This window comes from Bombina bombina, chromosome 2, assembly GCF_027579735.1.
Source record: "Bombina bombina isolate aBomBom1 chromosome 2, aBomBom1.pri, whole genome shotgun sequence".
Lineage (NCBI taxonomy): Eukaryota > Metazoa > Chordata > Amphibia > Anura > Bombinatoridae > Bombina > Bombina bombina.
The window spans coordinates 57,834,506-57,859,883 of record NC_069500.1 but is presented as its reverse complement, the minus strand read 5'-3'; the positions used below and the strand labels follow the sequence as shown (position 1 = coordinate 57,859,883).

At 37.9% G+C, this 25,378-nt stretch overlaps 1 protein-coding gene across 1 annotated transcript in view; it reads right to left on the bottom strand.

Annotated features, from left to right (window-relative positions):
• Positions 1-21,892, bottom strand: part of SLC14A1 (solute carrier family 14 member 1 (Kidd blood group)) — a 102,256-nt gene extending 80,364 nt beyond the window's left edge. The window contains exon 1 of the mRNA XM_053701062.1: positions 21,818-21,892. The gene's annotated coding sequence lies outside the window, so the exon portion shown is untranslated. The remainder of the gene's footprint in view (positions 1-21,817) is intronic.
• Between the last annotated feature and the right edge of the window lie 3,486 nt (positions 21,893-25,378).

The following is a 25,378-nucleotide window of genomic DNA, read 5'->3' as shown; positions in this document are numbered from 1 at the left end:
GTATATTCTAGAGTGATCTAAAAATATCAGTGTAGTAGTCTACATAACAATATCAAGCTGCACAAACATATCTAAATTCTTGGAAAAAAGTATAAAATATCATAGAAATATGTTACTGTGTATATATATTTGTAGGGGTCTCTACATTAACACAAAAAGTTGGCAAAAGAATGGACAATCACTAAAGTAGCAAGCACTGCTATGATGGCTCTTTCTTTACAAAAATGCACATATGTTTGCACAGCTTCTCATACACACATATATATATATTGTGTAGTGTGTGTGTGTATACGTGTGTGTATGAATATGTATGTTTGTGTAGTGTGTGTGTGTAGTGTGTATATGTAGAGAGAGTGTATGTGTGTATGAATATTTATGTTTGTGTAGTGTGTGTGTGTAGTGTGTATATGTAGAGTGTATGTGTGTATGAATATTTATGTTTGTGTAGTGTGTGTGTGTAGTCTGTATTGTGTATATGTAGAGTGTATGTGTGTATGAATATGTATGTTTGTTTAGTGTGTGTGTGTAGTGTGTATCTGTAGAGTATATGTGTGTATGAATATTTACAGTATGTTTGTGTAGTGTGTATATGTGTTTGTGTATGAATATGTATGTTTGTGTAGTGTGTGTGTGTGTGTATGTATGTTTGTGTAGTGAGTGTATGTATATGTGTGTGTGAGAATGTGTATGTACAGTATGTATGATGAACATTACAGTGGCCATTATTATAAACATCAACATGTTTTTTCAAGATTTTATTTTTTTTAACTCACTAAATGACTGCCTTGCTTGCTGTATTTCCCTGTTCTTCCCCAACAAACATAATATATGGCCTGTGATGACAAATAAATATGTGTTTTGTGTATTTTAAAGAAGGGAGACAGAGTGCACAAAATAAATTCCCCGGAGAGCCATATACTCACCGTGCAGCACAGACTTACTTGATTCAGTAAAAGTTCAGTGGGTCTGCAGGGTCACCATGGGGGAGGGATGAAGGAAGCATAGTGCTGTACTAGTAATATATTATACAGCAGAGGTCAGCTGCCAGTGTTTCATCCTCTCCTCCATCCTGAGTCTGACTGCAACAAAAACTTTGCAGTTTGACACAGGAGGGGGTGTTTGCTTGAAAGCATTTCAGCACATTTGACGACCTGTAAAAATAAACAAACCTTGAACAGACAGACCTCCCTTTCTAGCCCAGCTGTGGATGAGCCTGTTTAAAAAGACATATTTACAATGTGCCTTTAATCCCTGTCTGAGGCTGAGAGGACCTGTGGATAGTAAATGAACGTCAAAGGAAGAAAAAAAACAGGGAGGAAGGGGTTATCAGAGAAAGGAGCAACAGTATATAAAAGTGTCAGTGCAGTGTACTAGCTCCAGTGACGTGCGGTGAGGTCAGAGGCTGGTGAGGCACTGGCTGATACTCCCGAGAAACACACACATATATATATATATATATATATATATCATACATATATTATATGCTATGCTTAACTCATATACATGCCAGTTACAGATAGCACAGCAGCTGTCCCTAGTCTGGTTAATTGTCCCTGTGATCTGACTTTGGCAGCATCTGTAGAATTAATGGGAACCAGGGGCGCGATCCGATATACGGCGTAGTTTGCGGCGCAAGCGAGGGAAACCGCGTCGCCCGCAGTTTCAGCTCGCAACTCGAGCTATCCAATATACGGCGCCGTCAGTTGCTAACGTGCCGTAAGTCGGATAAACCAGCGATGTCCAGAAATCTGCGCAAGTACAAATTTCTGGCGTTGCAAGTGACTTGCGCCACGTTAGAAACTGCCGGCGCCTACAAAACCTGACTAAAGTATGAAATCACCCGCACTGTCTAACACGCCTCCCTAACATAGCCCGACACGTCTAACATGCCTCCCTAACATAGCCCGACACGTCTAACCCTCTATCCGCTATCCCCCCTCACTAGCCTAACAATAAAATATGTATTAACCCCTAAACCGCCGCTCCCAAACCCCGCCGCAACCTAATAAAGTTATTAACCCCTAAACCGCCGCTCCCAAACCCCGCCGCAACCTAATAAAGTTATTAACCCCTAAACCGCCGCTCCCAGACCCCCCGCCAGCTATATTAAATCTATAACCCCCTAAAGTGAGCCCCTACCCTGCCGCCATCTATTTTAAAATTATTAACCCCTAATCTAATCCCCCTACCCCGCCGCCATCTATATTAAATTATTTAACCCCTAAAATACTAAACTATCCCTACCACTAAACCTAAGTCTAACCCTACAAATAGCACTGAAAAGGGCTTTTTGCGTGGCATTACCCCAAAGTAAATAGCTCTTTTGCCAGCCCTTAAAAGGGCTTTTTGCGGGGCATGCCCCAAAGAAAACTGCTCTTTTACTTTTGGCGGGGCTTTGTCACAAAATAATCAGCTCTTTTGCATCTAATCTAAATCCCCCTACACCGCCGCCAGCTATAATAAATGTATTAACCCCTAATCTAATCCCCCTACACCGCTGCCAGCTATATTAAATACATTAATCCCTAATCTAATCCCCCTACACCGCCGCCAGCTATATTAACTATATTAACCCTAATTATATTAGGGTTAATATAGTTAATATCGTTATTATATTATATATATATTAAGTATAATAACCCTATCTAACTCTAACATCCCTAACTAAACTCTTATTAAAATAAATCTAATATTAATATTATTAATTAAAATATTCCTATTTAAATCTAAATACTTACCTATAAAATAAACCCTAAGATAGCTACAATATAATTAATAATTACATTGTAGCTATGTTAGGGTTTATATTTATTTTACAGGTAAATTGTTAATTATTTTAACTAGGTATAATAGCTATTAAATAGTTATTAACTATTTAATAGCTACCTAGTTAAAATAATTACCCAATTACCTGTAAAATAAATCCTAACCTAAGTTACAAATACACCTACACTATCAATAAATTAAATAAACTACAAATATCTATCTAAAAATACAATTAAATAAACTATACTAAATTACAAAAACAAACAAACAAAAAATAAAAAAAAGATTACAAGATTTTTAAGCTAATTACACCTATTCTAAGCCCCCTAATAAAATAATAAAGCCCCCCAAAATAAAAAAAATTTCCTACCCTATTCTAAATTAAAAAAAGTTCAAAGCTCTTTTACCTTACTAGCCCTTAAAAGGGCCTTTTGTGGGGGCATGCCCCAAAGAAAACTGCTCTTTTGCCTGAAAACCCCCCCACAATACCACCCCCAACATTACAACCCACCACCCACATACCCCTAATCTAACCCCAACCCCCCTTAAATAAACCTAACACTACCCCCCTGAAGATCTCCCTACCTTGTCTTCACCACACCGGGCCGAACTCCTCATCCGATCCGGGCGATGTCTTTATCCAAGCGGCAGCAAAGTCTTCTTCCATCCGGCAGCATCTTCCATCAAACGGCATCTTCAATCTTCATTCGTCGCTCCTCCGACGCGGAGCATCCATCCCGGCCGACGACTGAACGACGAATGAGGTACCTTTAAATGATGTCATCCAAGATGGCGTCCGTCGAATTCCGATTGGCTGATAGGATTCTATCAGCCAATCGGAATTAAGGTAGAAAAATCTGATTGGCTGATTGAATCAGCCAATCAGATTCAAGTTCAATCTGATTGGCTGATTTCCTGCACTTCTTTTTATGGCCAGACTGGTGTACATCATCCGTGTGAGACAGGATGCAGTCTCAGAATTGTGATGTCATCACTTATTATTTAAAGGGCCTCTGTTCAGTATGCTTTGCCCTTGCATTGTCTCAGACCTGTTTGTGAGAGCTCCTGTGTATTACTTGGCTGCTGACGTCCTTCCTGGTTCCTGATCTCTGGCTTGTTCCTGACTCTGCTATTCTCCTTGTTCCTGATTCCGGCTCGTCTGACTACTCGCTTTGGCTCCTGACTCGGCTCGTCTGACTACCAGCTCTGGGTTTGATTCCTGGCTTGTTATTTGACTTGTGGACTTTTTATTATTTTTTGCTATTAATAAAGGTGTGATTATTTTTGCACTTCTCGTCTCAGTCTGATTCCTGGCACCCTGACACCTAATAACTCAATCTCTTGCTGCATCATGGCGAGAATCCCACCTAAAATTGCTAAACCAAACATATTATATACCATTAAAAGGGTATAAATTGCATAATTCTAACTTTAATAAATGTCAGAAATGTGTTTTATTAGGAGCTGACCTACTACATATGCTGTGGGCTTGCCCCAAGATAAGACAGCTATGGTCAAAGGTAAACTATTGGGCCACAAAGGTACTGAAGATCAATCCGTGGATCCTACACGTTCAAGAATAATTTTCCTTAAAGGGGAAATTCACTTACGTCAACATTATAATCTTAGTAGTGAGAAATTTAATATTTTAAAAGTGGAATTTCCATTTTAACGAAAATCAAAAATTACTTGAAAAACAATGCATTATTAAACAATTCAATACAGATATGAACTCAGACTGGGATATAACCGTTTTCTTCAAGAAATGGGCCCCATTTATTAAAATATTATCTCCTGGCGAAATTGATCAATTGATCTATCCCTTTAGAAACTCGGAGATAGTACTATTGGGAATCTGGTAACCCATGTGATTTTTGCCATACATTTAAAAAAAAAGAAAGAAATGGATATAGGCTGCGCTTCCCAACTACAGCGTGAAAATATTTAAAACATAAAATGCTAAAAGTGAACAAGGTCATAAAGTCATAAACCGATCTGTATATAGAAAAACAGTTAAAAAATGTCACACCTGTGGGTGAGTGAATTTCTGCATAAACTGATATTAGGAATTATTGTTAGCGTAAGTAGCGCCATTTTGTCTTTTGCAACCATCTTGTAATGATTAAACTTTATTATAATGGGTTATTCTGTAGTGAGAAATACATGCTTGTTATTTTTTTTTTTTTCAGATATTTTTATTGAGGCAAATAAATACATAAACATTATTAGCAAAATTGACAAAACTTAAAGATTACAGACCTTGCGATAACGTTCACATTGATAGAATAATGTACAGTTTTGGATACATAATATTCAAAAGTTAAGTGGACAAAGATAATAACCTAATTTTTCCAATTATATAATACTCCTTTGGTAATAGTAGGTCACTCTTGGACCTTAATAAAACAGTAACATTTGATGGAGGTAAATTGATCCATAGCCACTCTTGGGCTTGGTATTATTAAAGTATATATTATAACAAAATAACAGGCACATATGGATCAAGACTGCCCTAAACATACACATAAACTTTTGGCAGGCAAACATTGAGAGCTATAAATGAGATGCTCAGTAATAGCACATTATTTGTTCCTCCATCTGAACATTGCTGGCCATTATAATCATCTATATCAGCGTATTAGCACTAGGGTTAACTGTGAGGTTGTTATTCAGCACCTCTAAACAGGGTTTGCACATGGAGGGGGGTAGTTATCAAGCCGTCTACTTTTCTGGCTTCGCCGGCCCAATACGCCAGCCTAAGCTCGCCTCACATCGCCGCCGCGGACCTGAAAAAATACGCCTAAGTTATCAAATAAAGCTGTCAAAAAGCCGCGGGGCGATGAGCAGCGGACTGTGACAGTTATCACTCATCCGATCTCGCTGCCCTTCGGCTTTTTCCCAGCTTTATTGCTAGCCTGTCACTAAGCACTCACACTAAACTACACTGTTCTATCCCTATACCGGCGCCCCCGGAGCCTCCCGCAACTCAATAAAGTTACTAACCCCTAAACCGCCGCTCCTAGACCCTGCTGCAACTCTTATAAATGTATTAACACCTAAACCGCCGCTCCTAGACCCGGCCGCAAGTCTTATAAATGTATTAACCCCTAAACCGCCGCTCCCGGACACCGCTGCCACCTACAGTATACCTAGTAACCCCTATCCTGCCCCCCCTACACCGTCGCCCTCTATTATAAAGTTATTAACCCCTATCCTGCTGATCCCGCACCTCTCCGCAACTAAATAAATAGTTTAACCCCTAAACCGCCGCTCCCTGAACCCGCCGCAACCTATATTAAACCTATTAACCCCTATCCTGCCCCCCCTACACCGTCGTCACCTATAATAAATTTATTAACCCCTAATCTGCCTCCCCTACACCGTCGCCACCTATAATAAATTTATTAACCCCTAATCTGCCTCACCTACACCTTCGCCACCTATAATAAATTTATTAAGCCCTATCCTGCCCCCCACTACGCCGCCGCCACTGTAATAAAATTATTAACCCCTAAACCTAAGTCTAACCCTAACCCTAACGCCCCCCTAACTTAAATATTAATTAAATAAATCTAAATAATATTTTTATTATTAACTAAATGAATCCTATTTAATACTAAATACTTACCTTTAAAATAAACCCTAATATAGCTACAATATAAATAATAATTATATTCTAGCTATCTTAGGATTTATTTTTATTTTACAGGTACCTTTCAATTTATTTTTACTATGTACAATAGCTATTAAATAGTTATTAACTATTTAATAGCTTACCTAGCTAAAATAAACTGAAATTTAGCTGTAAAATAAATCCTAGCCTAAGTTACAATTACACCTAACACTACACTATACTTTAATAAATTATTCCTATTTAAAAATAAATACTTACCTGTAAAATAAACCCTAAGATAGCTACAATATAATTAATAATTATATTGTAGCTATCTTCGGATTTATATTTATTTTACAGGTAACTTTGTATTTATTTTAGCTAGTTAGAATAGTTATTAAATAGTTATTAACTATTTAATAACTACCTAGCTAAAAGAAATACAAAATTACCTGTAAAATAAATCCTAACCTAAGTTACAATTAAACCTAATACTACACTATCATTAAATTAATTAAATAAACTACCTACAAATAACAACAATTAAATACAATTACATAAACTAACTAAAGTACAAAAAATAAAAAAAGCTAAGTTACAAAAAATAAAAAAATAAGTTACAAACATGTTAAAAATATTACAACAATTTTAAGCTACTTACACCTAATCTAAGCCCCCTAATAAAATAACAAACCCCCCCAAAATAAAAAAATGCCCTACCCTATTATAAATTAAATAAAGTTCAAAGCTCTTTTACCTTACCAGCCCTTAAAAGGGCCATTTGTGGGGGCATGCCCCAAAGAAAACAGCTCTTTTGCCTGTAAAAGAAAAATACAACCCCCCCCAACATTAAAACCCACCACCCACATACCCCTAATCTAACCCAAACCCCCCTTACAAAAACCTAACACTAATCCCCTGAAGATCATCCTACCTTGTCTTCACTCAGCCGACCAGCGATGGAACCGAAGTGGACATCCGGAGCGGAAGAAGTTAATCCTCCAATCGGCGCTGAAGAAATCTTCCATCCGATGAAGTCATCATCCAGGCGGCGCTGAAGAAAAGTCTTCGATCCGGCCGATGTCATCTTCAAAGAGGCGCTGAAGAGATCTTCTATCCGGGCGATGTCATCTTCCAAGCCGGGTCTTGAATCTTCCTTCCGCCGACGCGGAACCTCCTTCTTCACCGACGGACTACGACGAATGAAGGCTCTTTTAAGGGACGTCATCCAAGATGGCATCCCCTCAATTCCGATTGGCTGATAGGATTCTATCAGCCAATCGGAATTAAGGTAGGAAAAATCTGATTGGCTGATGGAATCAGCCAATCAGATTGAGCTCGCATTCTATTGGCTGTTCTGATCAGCCAATAGAATGCAAGCTCAATCTGATTGGCTGATTGGATCAGCCAATCGGATTGAACTTGAATCTGATTGGCTGATTCCATCAGCCAATCAGATTTTTCCTACCTTAATTCCGATTGGCTGATAGAATCCTATCAGCCAATCGGAATTGAGGGGACGCCATCTTGGATGACGTCCCTTAAAGGAGCCTTCATTCGTCGCAGTCCGTCGGTGAAGAAGGAGGTTCCGCGTCGGCGGAAGGAAGATTCAAGACCCGGCTTGGAAGATGACATCGCCCGGATAGAAGATCTCTTCAGCGCCTCTTTGAAGATGACATCGGCCGGATCGAAGACTTTTCTTCAGCGCCGCCTGGATGATGACTTCATCGGATGGAAGATTTCTTCAGCGCCGCTTGGAGGATTAACTTCTTCCGCTCCGGATGTCCACTTCGGTTCCATCGCTGGTCGGCTGAGTGAAGACAAGGTAGGATGATCTTCAGGGGATTAGTGTTAGGTTTTTGTAAGGGGGGTTTGGGTTAGATTAGGGATATGTGGGTGGTGGGTTTTAATGTTGGGGGGGGTTGTATTTTTCTTTTACAGGCAAAAGAGCTGTTTTCTTTGGGGCATGCCCCACAAAAGGCCCTTTTAAGGGCTGGTAAGGTAAAAGAGCTTTGAACTTTATTTAATTTAGAATAGGGTAGGGCATTTTTTTATTTTGGGGGGGTTTGTTATTTTATTAGGTGGCTTAGATTAGGTGTAAGTAGCTTAAAATTGTAATATTTTTAACATGTTTGTAACTTATTTTTTTATTTTTTGTAACTTAGCTTTTTTTATTTTTTGTACTTTAGTTAGTTTATGTAATTGTATTTAATTGTAGTTATTTGTAGGTAGTTTATTTAATTAATTTAATGATAGTGTAGTTTTAGGTTTAATTGTAACTTAGGTTTGGATTTATTTTACAGGTAATTTTGTATTTCTTTTAGCTAGGTAGTTATTAAATAGTTAATAACTATTTAATAACTATTTTAACTAGCTAAAATAAATACAAAGTTACCTGTAAAATAAATATAAATCCTAAGAAAGCTACAATATAATTATTAATTATATTGTAGCTATCTTAGGGTTTATTTTACAGGTAAGTATTTATTTTTAAATAGGAATAATTTATTAAAGTATAGTGTAGTGTTAGGTGTAATTGTAACTTAGGTTAGGATTTATTTTACAGGTAAATTTCAGGTTTTTTTTACTAGATAGCTATTAAACAGTTAATAACTATTTAATAGCTATTGTACCTAGTTAAAATAAATTGAAAGGTACCTGTAAAATAAAAATAAATCCTAAGATAGCTAGAATATAATTATTATTTATATTGTAGCTATATTAGGGTATATTTTAAAGGTAAGTATTTCGTTTTAAATAGGATTCATTTAGTTAATAAGAGTTAATTTATTTAGATTTATTTAATTAATATTTAAGTTAGGGGGGCGTTAGGGTTAGGGTTAGACTTAGGTTTAGGGGTTAATAATTTTATTACAGTGGCGGCGGTGTAGTGGGGGGCAGGATAGGGGTTAATAAATTTATTATAGGTGGCGACGGTGTAGGGGGGCAGATTAGGGGTTATTAAATTTATTATAGGTGGCGACGGTGTAGGGGGGGCAGGATAGGGGTTAATACATTTAATATAGGTTGCGGCGGGTTCAGTGAGCGGCGGTTTAGGGGTTAATACATTTATTATAGTTGCGGTGGGCTCCGGAAGCGGCGGTTTAGGGGTTAATATGTATAGAGTAGCTTGCGGTGGGCTCCGGGAGCGGCGGTTTAGGGGGTAATAACTTTATTTAGTTGCGGCGGTGTAGGGGGGGACAGATTAGAGGTGTTTAGACTCGGGGTACATGTTAGGGTGTTAGGTGTAGACAGTTCCCATAGGAATCAATGGGATGTCTGTAAGCAGCGAACTTGTACTTTCGCTATGGTCAGACTCCCATTGATTCCTATGGGATCCGCCGCATCCAGGGGTGGCGGTTTGAAAACCAGGTACGCTGGGCCGTAAAAGTGCCGAGCGTACCTGCTAGTTTTTTGATAACTAGCAAAAGTAGTGAGAATGTGCCGCACTTGTGTGCGGAACATCTGGAGTGACGTAAGAATCGATCTGTGTCGGACTGAGTCCGGCGGATCGATGCTTACGTCACAAAATTCTACTTTTGCCGGTCTCGAGCCTTTGATAACTAAGGCGTATCAGCATCGCCACAAATACGCTGCGGAATTCAAGCGTATTTGAGGTTGACGGCTTGATAACTAGGCCCCGGAGTATTATTAAACATTTAAAACATAACGACAGAACAAGAAGTTGCTAGGTAGACCCCCTATAACCAGTTACCTTAAACAATAACCCGCAATGTGAAGCAACAAAAACGGGAGAAGCTCTGGTGTTTTGTAGTGTTGTGCCTTCTAAGTAATCAAAAAATATAGGGTCATAAAATTATTTTGAAAATCAGAGTACCAAATATAAACTAAAGTCCTGTATGTAGGGCTTATTTCTAACCAATGGTAAATTAGCTTGGGATATTGGTGCGCACTTCTAACACAGTAGGAACACAGGCATGAATGCTAAGCCATCTAAAACAGTACAGTATACAGGGCACTTATGAGAAACAAACAGTGCCTACATAGACATAACAGAATTGGTGAATTAAGAAGGGTATAGGTATAATGTACACTTCCAGATGCACAACAAATCACTCCCCATATATCATACCAGTACCGCTCAGTTTAGGCATTGGACTCAAAAACAGTCTTGATCTTAAAATGCAGACTGTCAGGTCTCCTGAGAAATCTTCTGTTAGCAAGACAGCTTCGTAATGAGTCTTAGTAAGGGAATAGGGTATGGCAAGCTGTAGTGGCGATTAAAAGAGGATTGTCTTACCTCACACCGACTCTCCATAGGTGAAGTCCCATGTAAGCACCATATAGTCGCAATCTGCCATCCACGGCTCCACTTATGCTCTTCAGGGAAGCTGAGAGCTTGGGGGGATCAGATCCGCGATTCAGGAGAGGCTCCGCGGGCTGGAAAAAACACAGTAACCTGACTTCCCTCCACTCGGTATGTTCAGCAGGCTCCATTGTTGTAGGGTGTGATAGATAAATACCCACAGCTACTTGTTCTCCCGTGCCAATTTTCACAGAACTATTATCATCTGGAAGACGTTGCAGGGAAGGAAGGCTGCCTTTGACAAAATGGACCTGTAGGGGCCTCTTAGCTTCACGGAGCTCGCGTGGAAAAGCTAGTGCAGTCCGATTGCCCATAGAGCCCTCTGTACTTTCTCTGACTGCCCAACACATCTGTTCAGGCAAGTTGCTTGTTTGGCTCACAGTAGAGGTGTCATCTGTCGGGAGTTCAGGTTTCTCCTTACCATTTCCTCTCGAGTTGGAATGTGAGTCACCATATTTCTCTTTTTCCAGCTCAGGGACTATAGCTGTGCTACAATCCAGCAGAGGTAGTTTGGCTGTGATCTTGTGGCGCAATAAGAGTAAGGACATGTCATGTTCCAACTCTTCAAGGTGTTCGGCAATCGCCTGTTTTATGGAAGTTTCCCATCTATCAACTGCCTCCATATTAGCGGTGTCCTGTAGTGCGACCATAAGAAGTTGCAGCTTATGTTCAGTAAATGGGCGAGTGTTCAAAGTTATTACAGTGTTCTGGGAATTCTCACTGTATTTAACCTAAAGCAAGACAGCTCATACGGCTGTTATTCCTGACATATCAGGATTCAGGGAGGGTAAATGCGGAGTCAGGTCTATTGCTAGGCCTCCGCTGTGCACCTCACTTATTCCAGTCTGCCTGGCTGGAATTCAAAGTTAAAAAACATATGTATCCGTTCTCTGTATATTAAACTATAATACCCTTGTAGTTTAGAGCTTGAGTCAGATGCTTGTGAAGCGTTAGGCAACGGTTCCCTCAGCTCCAGAATTCAGCCTCAGTGAAAAGCAGCCATCTTGGTCGGTGTTCGGACCCGCCCCCCCATGCTTGTTATTTTATTCTGCAAAGCAAGCTAACCTTGTAAATGTTCCTAGACCTAGGCCCAGGAGAGTATTATCTCAATAAGATGGTCAAACGACCTTGTTGTCTTCACAGATGCATGGCTTATTATGACTATATAATGTTGTTCAGATATTGTTTATGAGCTAGTAAATTTCCAGAATCCCACTGTGTTTAACTGTGTAAAATGTCACGGTCATAACCTTAACCCTATATGCTGTTACTGAAGTCTATAAGACATGCTTGCACTGTTCAATAAAGATGAATAGTTTTTGGATCATTGCTGCGTGGTCTGAGTCTGTTCTAAGGATATCCTTATCAGATAATCTACATCTGCTTCAGGTGGTACAGTGGGCCCACGGCTTCGGCCTGACCTGAAACTCCCCCCCTGAAACTAACACCTTACAGCTGATGTATATGGAATGTTTTTTCCAAAGGAGTAATGTTTGAACTCCAAAGAAGTGGCCTCAGGTAGTGTTACCAGTGGGTGCTGCTCCAATAACACAGAGAAGACTGTGATCCACCTCTCAAGGGAAACTTGAAAAACAAAAGAAGAGAAGAGCGCAACCACTATAAGAGTAAAAGTATTTAATATATAAATCACAATGCGCAAATAAAATCAAACGTACAAGATAAAAGAATAAAATAAGCCTTTAGTGTATATCAGCACAAGTTGTCTGCTTGCAAACTGCTTGATCCTTCCTGCAGACTTAGCATAAACGGAAAGCCCTTTGGTCTCAGGGAAGCGGAGACACTCAAAGGGGTCTATTTATCAAAGCGTCAACTGAAAATACGCTTGAATTCTGCATCGTATTTTTTGCAAGATTGATCCGCCATAGTTATCAAAGTGTCAAGATCGGCAAATGTTGAAATTTGTGATGTAATATATGATCCCGCGATCTCAATCTGACGCTTGCGTCATTACAGATGTGGGAGTCTGAAAACACAGAAAGCTTATGTTCGATGCTGCAAGAGAATGAAGTATATTACATAATAACAGTAAATTAGAAACTCTATTAAAATTGTATACCCTTTCTAAATCAAACAATATTATTGCTCCCTTTTTGGTGCACTAGTAGATATAGGGATAAAAATGAAAAATACACTACTACTTATGGATTATGCTACAAATTTGTCTCTCATTACAAAGCAAGGGGACAATATTATTTCTACAAATTTGTTGAAAAGTTTTGCCCCAAACTTGTCGCACTAATATATATAGACATAAAAATGAAATACACAACATAATATAGCTAACTTCCTTTTATATTTTTTGTTTAAGCCATGTAATACAAGTCCCACTCTCCACTTGGCCCCTAATTTGAAACAACACTTTTCGCACCAATTATGATGCAAACTCCAAAACAACCCACACACTAGTGAATTTTTCTACCACTTTTGATTGGAATATGCATAATCACATGATTTATGACATCAGCCAATCTGATTCAAATATACATTTTAAACAATCACTAACAAATCAAATTGCTCGATACTTGTGTTATTTGATTTCTTATCAGAACTTGTGCCATTTGTTACATTGTGTATTATATTTTGAAAGTATGTATATGTGAATTTAGAATTAAAGATAAGCATTGATGCTGACATTAGGACACACAGTGTAATATTTTAGACAAGGATTTTAAAATTCGAATTGATGTTTGATTCAATATAATCTTAAACTGTACGCTCAAAGGGATAGCCCACTTAACATTAAACTGTCATGATTCAGATACAGCAGAAATTAAAATCACCTCTTGTTATTTTCATGTTATTTTCAGTGTATTTCTTCCTTCTCTTGAATTTCTTTTTCGGTAAGAAATGTCATCTTATATGCCAGCCCATTTTCTAACACCTGTGAAGAGGTGGTTTATAAAACTAGATTGCAATCAGGAGGGGTTACACAGGTACAGAGAGAAAACTGTCCCAGCTCTTAAAATATATATTGTTTGCAAATAAATACATATGATATTCCTGATTACATGTTATATTTGCAATTATTTCTGGTCAGAATAATAATAAATTTAATAATACATTTTTTAAATAATAAACACAGAAATATGAAAGACAACATTGTTTAGAACAAAAAAAGGAATTTAGGGACATCATGTGCTTGCAAGAGATTTCTGACATAACACACACATACTATATATATATATATTCTGGAACAGAAGAGGGAGGGGCGCACAGCAAAAGAAACCTCCTGGTGTAGTATATCAAGACACTTATTATAATTTTAGTAGTGCAGTGACAAATGCAAACTCACGTGTTTTCACCTCAACCTTATGAGGTATAGATAAGACTCTGAGTAGTGAATATCCACTAGGCAAGGCAATCCGATCCCCTTGTGCTTGAAACTTCTATTTCTCTCCTTGAATGCAATCCTCACCTCCCCAGCAGAAGATTAACCACTTTGAAAGGTGGCTGCAAAGTTTGTCTTGGAGGAAATCCTTTGTCAAGCGTGTATGGAGGGAGAAAGAATGGGTATCACACACCACAGAGATCTTGAATAAAAGTGTGCTTTAATTTAGCATCTCATGCATAATTGTAACATTAAAAAGTCTCTTTAAAAAACCGCATATGACCGGTTTAAGTGGTAAAATGTCAATCAATGTCCCAAGACTCTTGTGCAATGTTTGCTAAATTTCTTCATTGGAAGAAAGAAAGGGAGACCTATACACATAGGACAGTACTGGTACACATTTTTACTGATTGGGACTTTCTAGGTTCATAGCGCTGTAATACTCTGTTTGTTTTATATATATATATATATATATATATATATATATATATATATATATATATACACACAAGTATGTGCAAAGATATATGTACAAATTATAGCATTAATAATAATTTATATAAAAAAAATATGAGATAAAAGCATATCATGACTTCTAGAAATCCAAATACACATTAATTTATGTGAAAGTATTATATAAAAGATATTGTTTGTTGAGGTATAAATGTAGCTATTTCTTGTACATTAACATATGAAAAATAAAAGATTAGCTTTAGAGAAATGTGCTTGTTCATGGACAGTAATGAAATGGTATAAAATTGGGAAAAACCTGAATAACCGCGACATTGATGACTGTTAGTTAACAACAGTCCAATGCTAATCGCACCGTACTTGATGAGCGTGTTTTTGACAGCTTACAATATTTGATAAATAAGGGGATCGTATTCAGATCAGCATCAGCGATGTCTGGCGAGCGTATTGACGCTGACAAATGCACTGAGATTGACGCTTTGATAAATAGACCCCCAATATGTTAGTATTCGTGTCGGCAGTAACTGTGGACTTGTTTAAGAACCTCATGTTGTTCTCTATCATTCCACTGCTTATGTTGTTTGGGATTAGAACTATTATGTCGGGGTCTAGCCCCCTGTCTATCATAATTGTGATAGGAATTAGTTTGATTGTCTTCCAGTGCATGGTATCTATTGCTAGTTGGAAGAGATACATGCTGATGAGGAAATTATTTCTTATTATAACTACTGTAATTATGCTCATCATTAGAGTGATACTTTGTATAATTACCATTGGAGTAATTACTCCTCTGGTTGTTCCTGGAATCCTTGATAGGAGAATATCTAGCATTCTGAATGTACAAATGATTCCAAGAATCATGATGAAATCGTTGTCAGGCTGCCCGGAATCAGACTGAGACGAGAAATGCAAAAATAATCACACCTTTATTCATAGCAAAAAATAATAAAAAGTCCACAAGTCAAATAACAAGCCAACAGTGCGGATCAGGTCCGCCAGACCTCGCTGAATACGGCGAGCAATACGCTCGCCGTATTCAGCATTGCACGAGCAGCTCACAAGAGCTGCTGGTGCAACGACCGCCCCCTGCAGACTCGCGGCCAATGTGCCGCCAGCAGGGGGTGTCAATCAACCCGATCATACTCGATCGGGTTGATTTCTAGCGATGTCTGTCCGCCTGCTCAGAGCAGGCGGACAGGTTATTGAGCAGCGGTCTTTGTGATAGATAGATTCGGAGCTTGATAGATAGGCCCCATAATATCCATTGCTTAAAAAGTACGAAAAATATTTTATAAACCTTTATCTTTCCCCTATTGTCTTAATGGGCCTCTCTTGGGTCCTTAGAGAAAGCAAAATTGAATGTTATGTGGGGTTACTTATTGAAATAAGATATACAATAGTAAAGTTGAATAATCCAAAAATACTTAAAAAAAAAAGAACTAAAGACCTAGGGTGAGTCATCAGTGAGTGTTATAAGAAACATGGAATATACTTAACACCTTGTGCTATCAGTTGCCTAAGGGCTAAAAATATGAAATGGTTTAAACATTTGGTTTTAAACATCGATAAACTTTGGTACACAGAGAAAGGGGAACACATAAAACTACGATTCAATAATCTTGTTTTAGAACTATGTAGAGAAAAAGGCGACCCCTCAAGTATATGTTTTCAACTATCCTCTCCCCTGCGGTCCTGGCCGCAGGCTGCAAAGGGAATATTTAGATTTGAGAAAAGAAGGGTTGCCAAGTTATCATGATAAGATATCAGCTATCACTGCATGGTAAGGGAGAAAGATATATGGCAACAAAAAACAGTTTAAAAACTAAGTATACACAATCAAACAGGGTCAAAGCCTTTTACTAAAATCAGCTATAGTTGTATTATGATGTTGTAACTCGGTTGTGAAGATTAGACAAGATTAGTCCCCTGTTTTTGACTGAGCACACAGACCAGCACCTATAAAAGTCAATGACGCTATTATTAGGATAGTATTAGGCCAGTTCATTTGAGCAAGCACCGTCTCTGGTATGACAGAATGCTGTAGCACCACATTTATAATCAGACTATACTTGCCGAGTCTGATGTGTTCAACTCAAGGTCGCTTTGTCTGCCAGTCAGGAGAATGGAGTATGACAGGTGGCTTAGCAAATTAGTAATCTTAACTAGTAGGGAGAACCCCTCTAGCTCCCCCAAAAACTTACTCAGCTTTAAGTTCTGGCTTGTTTGCATATCCAATAAAGGCCTATTGCAGCTTACCAGTAGTCTCCTGGTGTTTAAGCAGGGATCTCCTGCATGTAACTGCTTTTCTCTGGTGCCTGTGATGTTGTCTAGCGAATTGATGGGATTGAGAAACAACTCCATAGCGGTATCTAATTGTTCTGGTGTAGAGAAAATAAGACTGTGCTCTGTATGATCCTGTCGCTGAAAGTCCGGAGGGAGTCTGCTGCTGTACACCGATGGTGTCATGTCTGAGCAGGGATCTCCTGTGTGTCGCCGCCTTTCTCTGGAATCAGATGTAATATCAAGTAGGTTGAGACGTTTTAGAGGTAGCTCCATAGCGGTGTCCGAATTTCCTGATGCAGGAGTAGAATGGCTACACTCTGTATGCTCTTGTTGCTGTGTAACTATTTCTGAGGTGTGCACATTTTTCAGAGCGCCATTTTGAGTTCCTTGCTTCTCGGTACTCTTTGTAGTTTTGGGCAGTGTTGAGCAGGATATCGTATGAAGTTCTTTCCATGAGCATACTCATAAGCTTATCAACTTGTTCAAAATGCGAGCTAAGATGTGTTGATAGATCTGCGTCTGCCATAGTCGCCACTTTCTTTTAGTGTTACATAGTTCCCAACTGTGTGTTCAGTCAGTTTTGAAGTTCAAAAGTTCCTGATTTTTTTTGTGCTGAGCAAAGTATATGTGGTAATATCGGCGTCAAGTAGTTGTAAGCTCAACTTAGGTAAGAAACCTCGGCAAGCCGAGGGGGTAACACCGCCTGCTCATTGGTAGATCTTTCATAATTACCATTCTCCCTATTAGTATTATTGACCCTTTTCTCTTTCTTATATGTAAAAATAACAAGGTTTTCACATATAAGAAAGAGAAAAAGGCCAATAATACTAATAGGGAGAATGGTAATTATGAATGATCTGCCAAAATGTATGTAGACCCAACACCAGATGAGAATAAACCTCAAAATAAATCTACATCTTTTTATAATCAGAAAAGAACATATCATAATAGATATGGAAACAATAAAAACAAAAATAAAAATCCACATGATAATAATAAAAACCAACATCACAATAAAGTATGATTTCATCATGATTCTGGGCAGGGTTAGGAACAGACAAAGGCTCTGGCTGACATTTTCCAAAGTACAGACCTTAGTGAAGGACACCAAGGTACATTTGAAATTAAAAACATTATTTTATAGTATTTGGTGTTATTATGTGATGCAAATACCACTGATTCTATAACCAGTTCTCCTCTGGCTATACCCATGAGCCAGTGTCACTACTGTGTCATTATATAGTGCTGGGTGTTATTATACTGATGCAGATACCACTGATTCTATAACCAGCCCTTCTCTGGCTATACCAATGTGCCAGTGTCACTACTGTGTCATTATATAGTGCTTGGTGTTATTATACTGATGCAGATACCACTGATCCTATAACCAGCACTCCTCTGGCTATACCCATGTGCCAGTGTCACTACTGTGTCATTATATAGTGCTTGGTGTTATTATACTGATGCAGATACCACTGATTATAAAACCAGCCCTCCTCTGGCTATACCAATGTGCCAGTGTCACTACTGTGTCATTATATAGTGCTGGGTGTTATTATACTGATGCAAATACCACTGATTATATAACCAGCTCTCCTCTGGCTATACCCATGTGCCAGTGTCACTACTGTGTCATTATATAGTGCTTGGTGTTATTATAGTGATGCAGATACCACTGATTATAAAACCAGCCCTCCTCTGACTATACCAATGTGCCAGTGTCACTACTGTGTCATTATATAGTGCTTGGTGTTATTATACTGATGCACATACCACTGATTATAAAACCAGCCCTCCTCTGGCTATACCAATGTGCCAGTGTCACTACTGTGTCATTATATAGCGGGTGTTATTATACTGATGCAGATACCACTCATTCTATAACCAGCCTTCCTCTGGCTATACCAATGTGCCAGAGTCACTACTGTGTCATTATATAATGCTGGGTGTTATTATACTGATGCAGATACCACTGACCATATAACCAGCCCTTGTCTGGCTATACACATGTGCCAGTGTCACTACTGTGTCTTTGTATAGAGCTGGGTGTTATTATACAGCTGCAGATACACATCCAGTATTTCACTCACGCTTTATTTATTCCATAGCTTATCACCCAATATCTCTAGCAGTCTCTTGACAAGCCACTAACTTTATTTACACTACATATTTTTTTTATTCCTTTTATTTCATCAGAAATACATATATACTAAGGTTGTGGCGGACACTGCAAGGGCTAGTCACGGACACCTTGCCTATCACTGATTTCTGGGAATCATTTGTACGTTTAGAATGCTAGATATTCTCCTATCAAGAATTCCAGGCACAACCAGAGGGTAATTACTCCAATTGTAATTACACAACCTATCACTCTAATAATAAGCATAATTACATTAGTAATACTAAGAAATAATTTCCTCATCAGCATGTATCTCTTCCCACTAGCAATAGATACCATGCACTAGGAGATAATCAAACTAATTACTATCACAATTATGATAGACAGGGGGCTAGACCCCAACATAATAGTTCTAATCCCAAACAACATAAGCAGTGGAATGATAGAGAACAACATGAGGTTCTTAAACAAGTCCACAGTTACTGCCGACACAAATACTAACATCTTGGAGTGTCTGTGCTTCCTCAAGACCAAAGGGCTTTCCGTTTATGCTAAAACTGCAGGAAGGATCAAGTGGTTTGCAAGCAGACATTCTCTTGGCTTGTAGCAGACAACTTGTGGTGATATACACTAAAGGCTTATTTTATTCTATTATCTTGTACATTTGTTTTTATTTACATTTATTTTAAGCCATAGAGAAGCTAGACCATTGTAGGGGGGAGAGGAGAGAGAGAAATGAGGTAAGGGAAAATAGAAGTTTCTCAAGTATCTCTATATAGATATCACCTCCCCCTTTTCCTCTTTTTTTTTTCTTCTTCTTTCTTTCTTTTCCACTCCACTGCAAAAAAAGATATCTAGTGGGACCCAAATAGGTTGAAAATCTCCAATATATGCGTACCGATGTTGAGCTGGGACTCCTACCTGAGGTATTTCTTTAGCTTATTCCGTGTAACAGGAGAGTTGCGCCTCCTGACTATTGTCCAAGCTTCTTATCAATGCAGAGTTGCGTCTCCAAAATGTTTTGCCTATGTACTGTTTTTTTGTTTTGTTTTAAGGTATTTTTGTTTTTGCTAAAATAAGAAAAATTTCAACAATAGGTATGTATGGGATATTGGTTATAGCTAATATGGGTGTCAAATTTCTAACCCATAATAACAGACTCTGAATGAATCTTAAACACACTTATATAAAAGATGTTTGTTTTGCTGACTCTACTTTGTGACATTTTGCTCTGTATGACATTCTGCCCTGCAACTTTGCAATAATGTCTGCAGATAATGACGTCTCTTATGTTCTGCTTTATCCTGCATTACTGTATAAATGCGCCTTTTGTTGGTTAATAAAAATTATAAAAAAAAATTTAAAAAATCCTTTATCTGAATTGTGAAAGAAAATGTGGGGCCAAAAGTATGTGGTCTCCCCCACTAATTATTAACTTCACGTGTTTCAGCCACATCCATTGTTACCAGGTGCATAAGATCCAGCACATACTCATGAAATCTATATAAGCCAACATTGACAGTACAATGGGTCTCAGTGACTTTACACATGACATTTTCATTGGATGCCAACTTAGCCACAAGTCAGTTTGTGAAACTTCTGCCCTTATAGATTAACTGTAGGTGTTATTAATGGGAAGTAGAAACATATAGGAGCAACAACAGCTTAGCCACAAAGTGCTAGACCATACAAACTCACAGAGAGGAATTGGAAGTCCATTGTGACCTTGTCTAACACCAGTGGCCTGACCTCAGCAATGCTCTTTTGGCTGAATAGGCACAAATTCCCACAGACACAATCCAGAATCTGCAAAAAGCCTTCGCAGAAGAGTTATGGCCATAATAGCTGCAAGGTGGAGGGGGGTTGCTTCCATATTAATATCCATAGTTATGGAATTTCCAGCAGGCTCCAATAGGTGTGATGGTCAGGTGTCCACATGTTTTGGCCATAATGTGAAGCTTAGTCATAGACTATCAGTCTTACGGATGGTTTTGCATTCTCTTATTTTTGTTTCAATCGTTGTTCTCTGTATCAAGATGTTGCTAAAAAATTCCCATATAAATGTAATAGTAAATTTTGTAGAAATTAAAAAAAAAATTAGTAAACTATTTAAAAAAAAATAAAAATCTGTGACATCCCACAAAGATGTAATGAAATACTAATAAAAAAGATCATAGTTATTCAGGACCTCAGTAAGCTAATAATCTCTAGATAATAAACACAAAGTTGTTGTACTATTGCAAAAAACATGTCCAAACTGCTCTTATATAGTTTTGCTTCACTTCACTGTAAAGCTGCATTATTCACAAACCATTAAAATGATTGCCAACTACAATCAACACCCTATTGTTGAGGAATAATAGGTAGCATATGATGCAACAATTAAATCCTATTATTTAGGGATGCTGCAAGGTTACAAAAAAATTATAAAAATAAAATACAAAATAAGGGTTTTCACCCAAAACAAACTCAGTGGCTTCTAATTACATTTCAGTTGTACAAACTCTACTTCTTTCCCCCATAAAATGCCCCTAGGTATACCCTGGATCAGTTATATGTGATATAATTACTATTACATAATTATGCCCCTGCAAATTCCCCTTGCTTGTTAACTGGAGAATACACAAGGATTCAGTGCACAGCACCCATATATTTATGTTTTATATTTATACAAAAAGAACAAATAATGCATGATGAGTCTTCTTTATCAGATAAAAAAATCTATGTTAGAGTTGCAGTATTTTTCCAAAAGCTTGAAGACAGATGGAAGTTCCCTCAGGTGTTTAAATGTTTCGGAAAATAGATCAAATAAAATGTAATCCACAAAAACGGAACTGATATTAAAATAAAAAATCAAACAAGTGAAAAAAGGCAATTGTGTTTACTTACAAACTCCAGAGCAATATTAGATCCTATTTGCTATTCCTTTCAGGTTTTGATAGAGAAGTTTTAACCAAGCTATGGCAGCTACTAGCACTGCATATAAGGCACCCTCAAGCATTTGGGAATTCGATCACATGAGAAACTATTTTCACAGAACCTTAAAACAAAGCATTTTTGTGTCAGGAGGGATTTAATCTGCTTCCTGAACTCAGCTCTTTTTTGCAGTGATTTTTTTTGTTTATCTGCGGCTGAAAGATTCTGTAAATCAAATAAAAGTACTAGACTGACTTATCATAAGAGGAAACACTGCTAAAGTATATTCAATTATTATATTAAACATCATTTTACATTCAGTGGAAATACCTTATCCATTGCAATGTGTAATATTTACAAATATTTACAATTTTTTTAGATATAAAAATATTTAACTTAAAGGGACAGTCTACTCCAGAATTGTTAATGTTTAAAAACATAGATAATCCCTTTATTACTCATTCCCCAGTTTTGCATAACCAACACTGTTATATTAAAGGGATACTAAACCCAAATGTCTTTTTTCATGATTCAGATAGAGAATCTAGAGAATTTATTTGCATTATCAGTTAGACACAGCTAGTTATTGTGTGTCATATAGATAACATTGCGCTCATTTCCATGGAGTTAGTTAAGAGTCAGCACTGATTGGCTAAAATGCAAGTCTGTAAAAAAAACTGAGATAAGGGGGCAGTCTGCAGAGGCTTAGAAACAGACATGGATAACGCTTGCTGATGGGGGGGCTACATTTAGCCACCAATTGGCAAACACTACCCTGGTGCTGACCAAAGATGGGTCGGCTCGTAAGATTTACATTCCTGCCCTATCTGAATCATTAAAAATAAAATTTGGGTTCAGAATCCCTTTAATACACTTTTTACCTCTGTGATTACCTTGTTTCTATGCCTCTGCAGACTGCCCCCTTATCTCAGATCTTTTGACAGACATGCATTTTAGCCAATCAGTGCTGACTCTTAACTAACGCCATGGGAGTGAGCACAATGTTATCTATATGACACACATGAACTGTGTCGAACTGTCAAAAACTGTCAAAATGCACTGAGATAAGAGGCAGCCTTCAACGACTTAGAAGTTAGCATATGAGTTTACCTAGGTTTAGCTTTCCACAAAGAATACCAAGAGAACAAAACAAATTTGATTATAAAAGTAAATTGGAAAGTTGTTTAAAATTGCATGTGCTATCTGAATCATGGAAGTTTAGACTGTCCCTTTAATATTCTGTTATGTTTTGCTTTGCAATTAGTTATACATTTTGGGCTAATGAGGAAATTTAATAAATAATTATCAAGCTCAGCTTTCAGAAGAGATTCATGCCCTGTATTGATTGTGGTATGTATATCAGCTGAGCAACATCATTATAGATCGCATTAGAAGAGGTGACTTTGGCTTTAACAATAGAGCTGAAATTGGCAGGTTACATGTCACATGCACCGGACTAAATACATATTCAGGACATTTTTACATAGCTATCTTTGTCTCAGGAGGGAACTGTTCTCTTTATTTTTTATAGTATAACAGGATTTAACCAGACTGTGTAAAATTAAGTACTTTAAGTACGTTATTAGAACATATTTCCCAATAACAGCAATGTTACTGGATAAAACCCAGCCCTTATTCATGAGAGATTTTTCCTTGTGCAGTAATGTGTTAACCCTTTGTCCACCAGAGAGGGCTGAAGCTATATTGGTTAGAAAAGTATTGCAAAACAGTTACATTGGCATCATTTGGTGAAACTGTGAATGGGATATAACCTTCAGAAATACACTGTACATTAATTGACTTTAACTGTGAATATAAACATGTTTGGACTACAATTCATTAGACTACACTATTTCTAGTGGAAGATTTTACCTTTTCACCATAGGGGTTGGCTCAGCACTTATGTTCTGTGCACACATTTTAAACTGAGGGGCCGATTTATGAAAGTGCGAACGGACATGATCCACTGTAGCAATCATGTCCGCCGCACATCAATAAATCATTGAACAAACATTTCACTAGAAATGCTTGTGCAATTCCACCCCCTGCAGATTAGCCGCTAGCAAGGGATGGAACAGCCAATAGAATGCAAGCTCAATCCTATTGGCTGATTAGATCAGCCAATAGGATTGAACTTCAATCCTATTGGCTGATTGCATCAACCAATAGGATTTTTCCTACCTTAACTCAGATTGGCTGATAGAATTCTATCAGCCAATCGGAATTGAAGGGATGCCATCTTGGATGACGTCACTTAAAGGACCCGTCATTGTTCAAGAAGACTCCGGATGAAGAGGATGCTCTGCGTCGGATGTCTTGAAGATGGAGCCGCTCCGCGCCGGATGGATAAAGATAGAAGATGCCGCCTGGATGAAGACTTCTGCCCGTCTGGAGGACTTCTTCTGCCCGGCTTGGATGAAGACTTCTGCCCGTCTGGACCACTTCGCCCGGCTTCGTTGAGGACTTTGGCCCGGTTGGTTAAAGACTTCTCAAGGTAGGGTGATCTTCAAGGGGTTAGTGTTAGGTTTTATTAAGGGGGGATTGGGTGGGTTTTAGAGTAGGGTTGGTTGTGGGTTTTAATGTTGGGGGGGTTGTAATTTTTTTTACAGGTAAAAGAGCTGATTACTTTGGGGCAATGCCCCACAAAAGGCCCTTTTAAGGGCTATTTTTAATTTAGTGTAGGGTAGGGCTTTTTTTATTATTTTGGGGGGCTTTTTTATTTTGTTAGGGGGATTATATTTGGTGTAATTATTTTATTATTTTCTGTAATTTAGTGTTTTTTTTGTACTTTAGATAATTTATTTAAATTGTATTTAATTGTATTTAGTTTAGGGAATTTTTTTAATTATAGTGTAGTGTTAGGTGTAATTGTAACTTAGGTTAGGTTTTATTTTACAGGTAAATTTGTATTTATTTTAGCTAGGAAGTTATTAAATAGTTAATAACTATTTAATAACTATTGTACCTAGTTAAAATAAATACAAAGTTGCCTGTAAAATAAAAATAAACCCCAAGATAGCTACAATGTAACTATTTGTTATATTGTAGCTATCTTATGGTTTATTTTATAGGTAAGTATTTAGTTTTAAATAGGAATAATTTATTTAATGCTAGGAATATTTATTTATATTTATTGAAATTATATTTAAGTTAGGGGGTGTTAGGGTTAGACTTAGGTTTAGGGGTTAATAAATGTAATGTAGGCGGCGGTGTAGGGGGGGCAGATTAGGGGTTAATAAATATAATGTAGGTGGCGGCAGTGTAGGGGGGCAGATTAGAGGTTAATAAATATAATGTAGGTGGCGGCCGTGTAGGGGGGGCAGATTAGGGGTTAATAAGTATAATGTATGTGGTGGTGGGCTCTGTGAGCGGCAGTTTAGGGGTTAATAAGTTTATTAGAGTGGTGGCGGGCTCTTGGAGCGGCGGTTTAGGGGTTAATAAGTATAACGTAGGTGGTGGCGATGTAAGGGGGCAGATTAGGGGTGTTTAGACTCGGGGTACATGTTAGGGTGTTAGGTGTAAACATTCCCATAG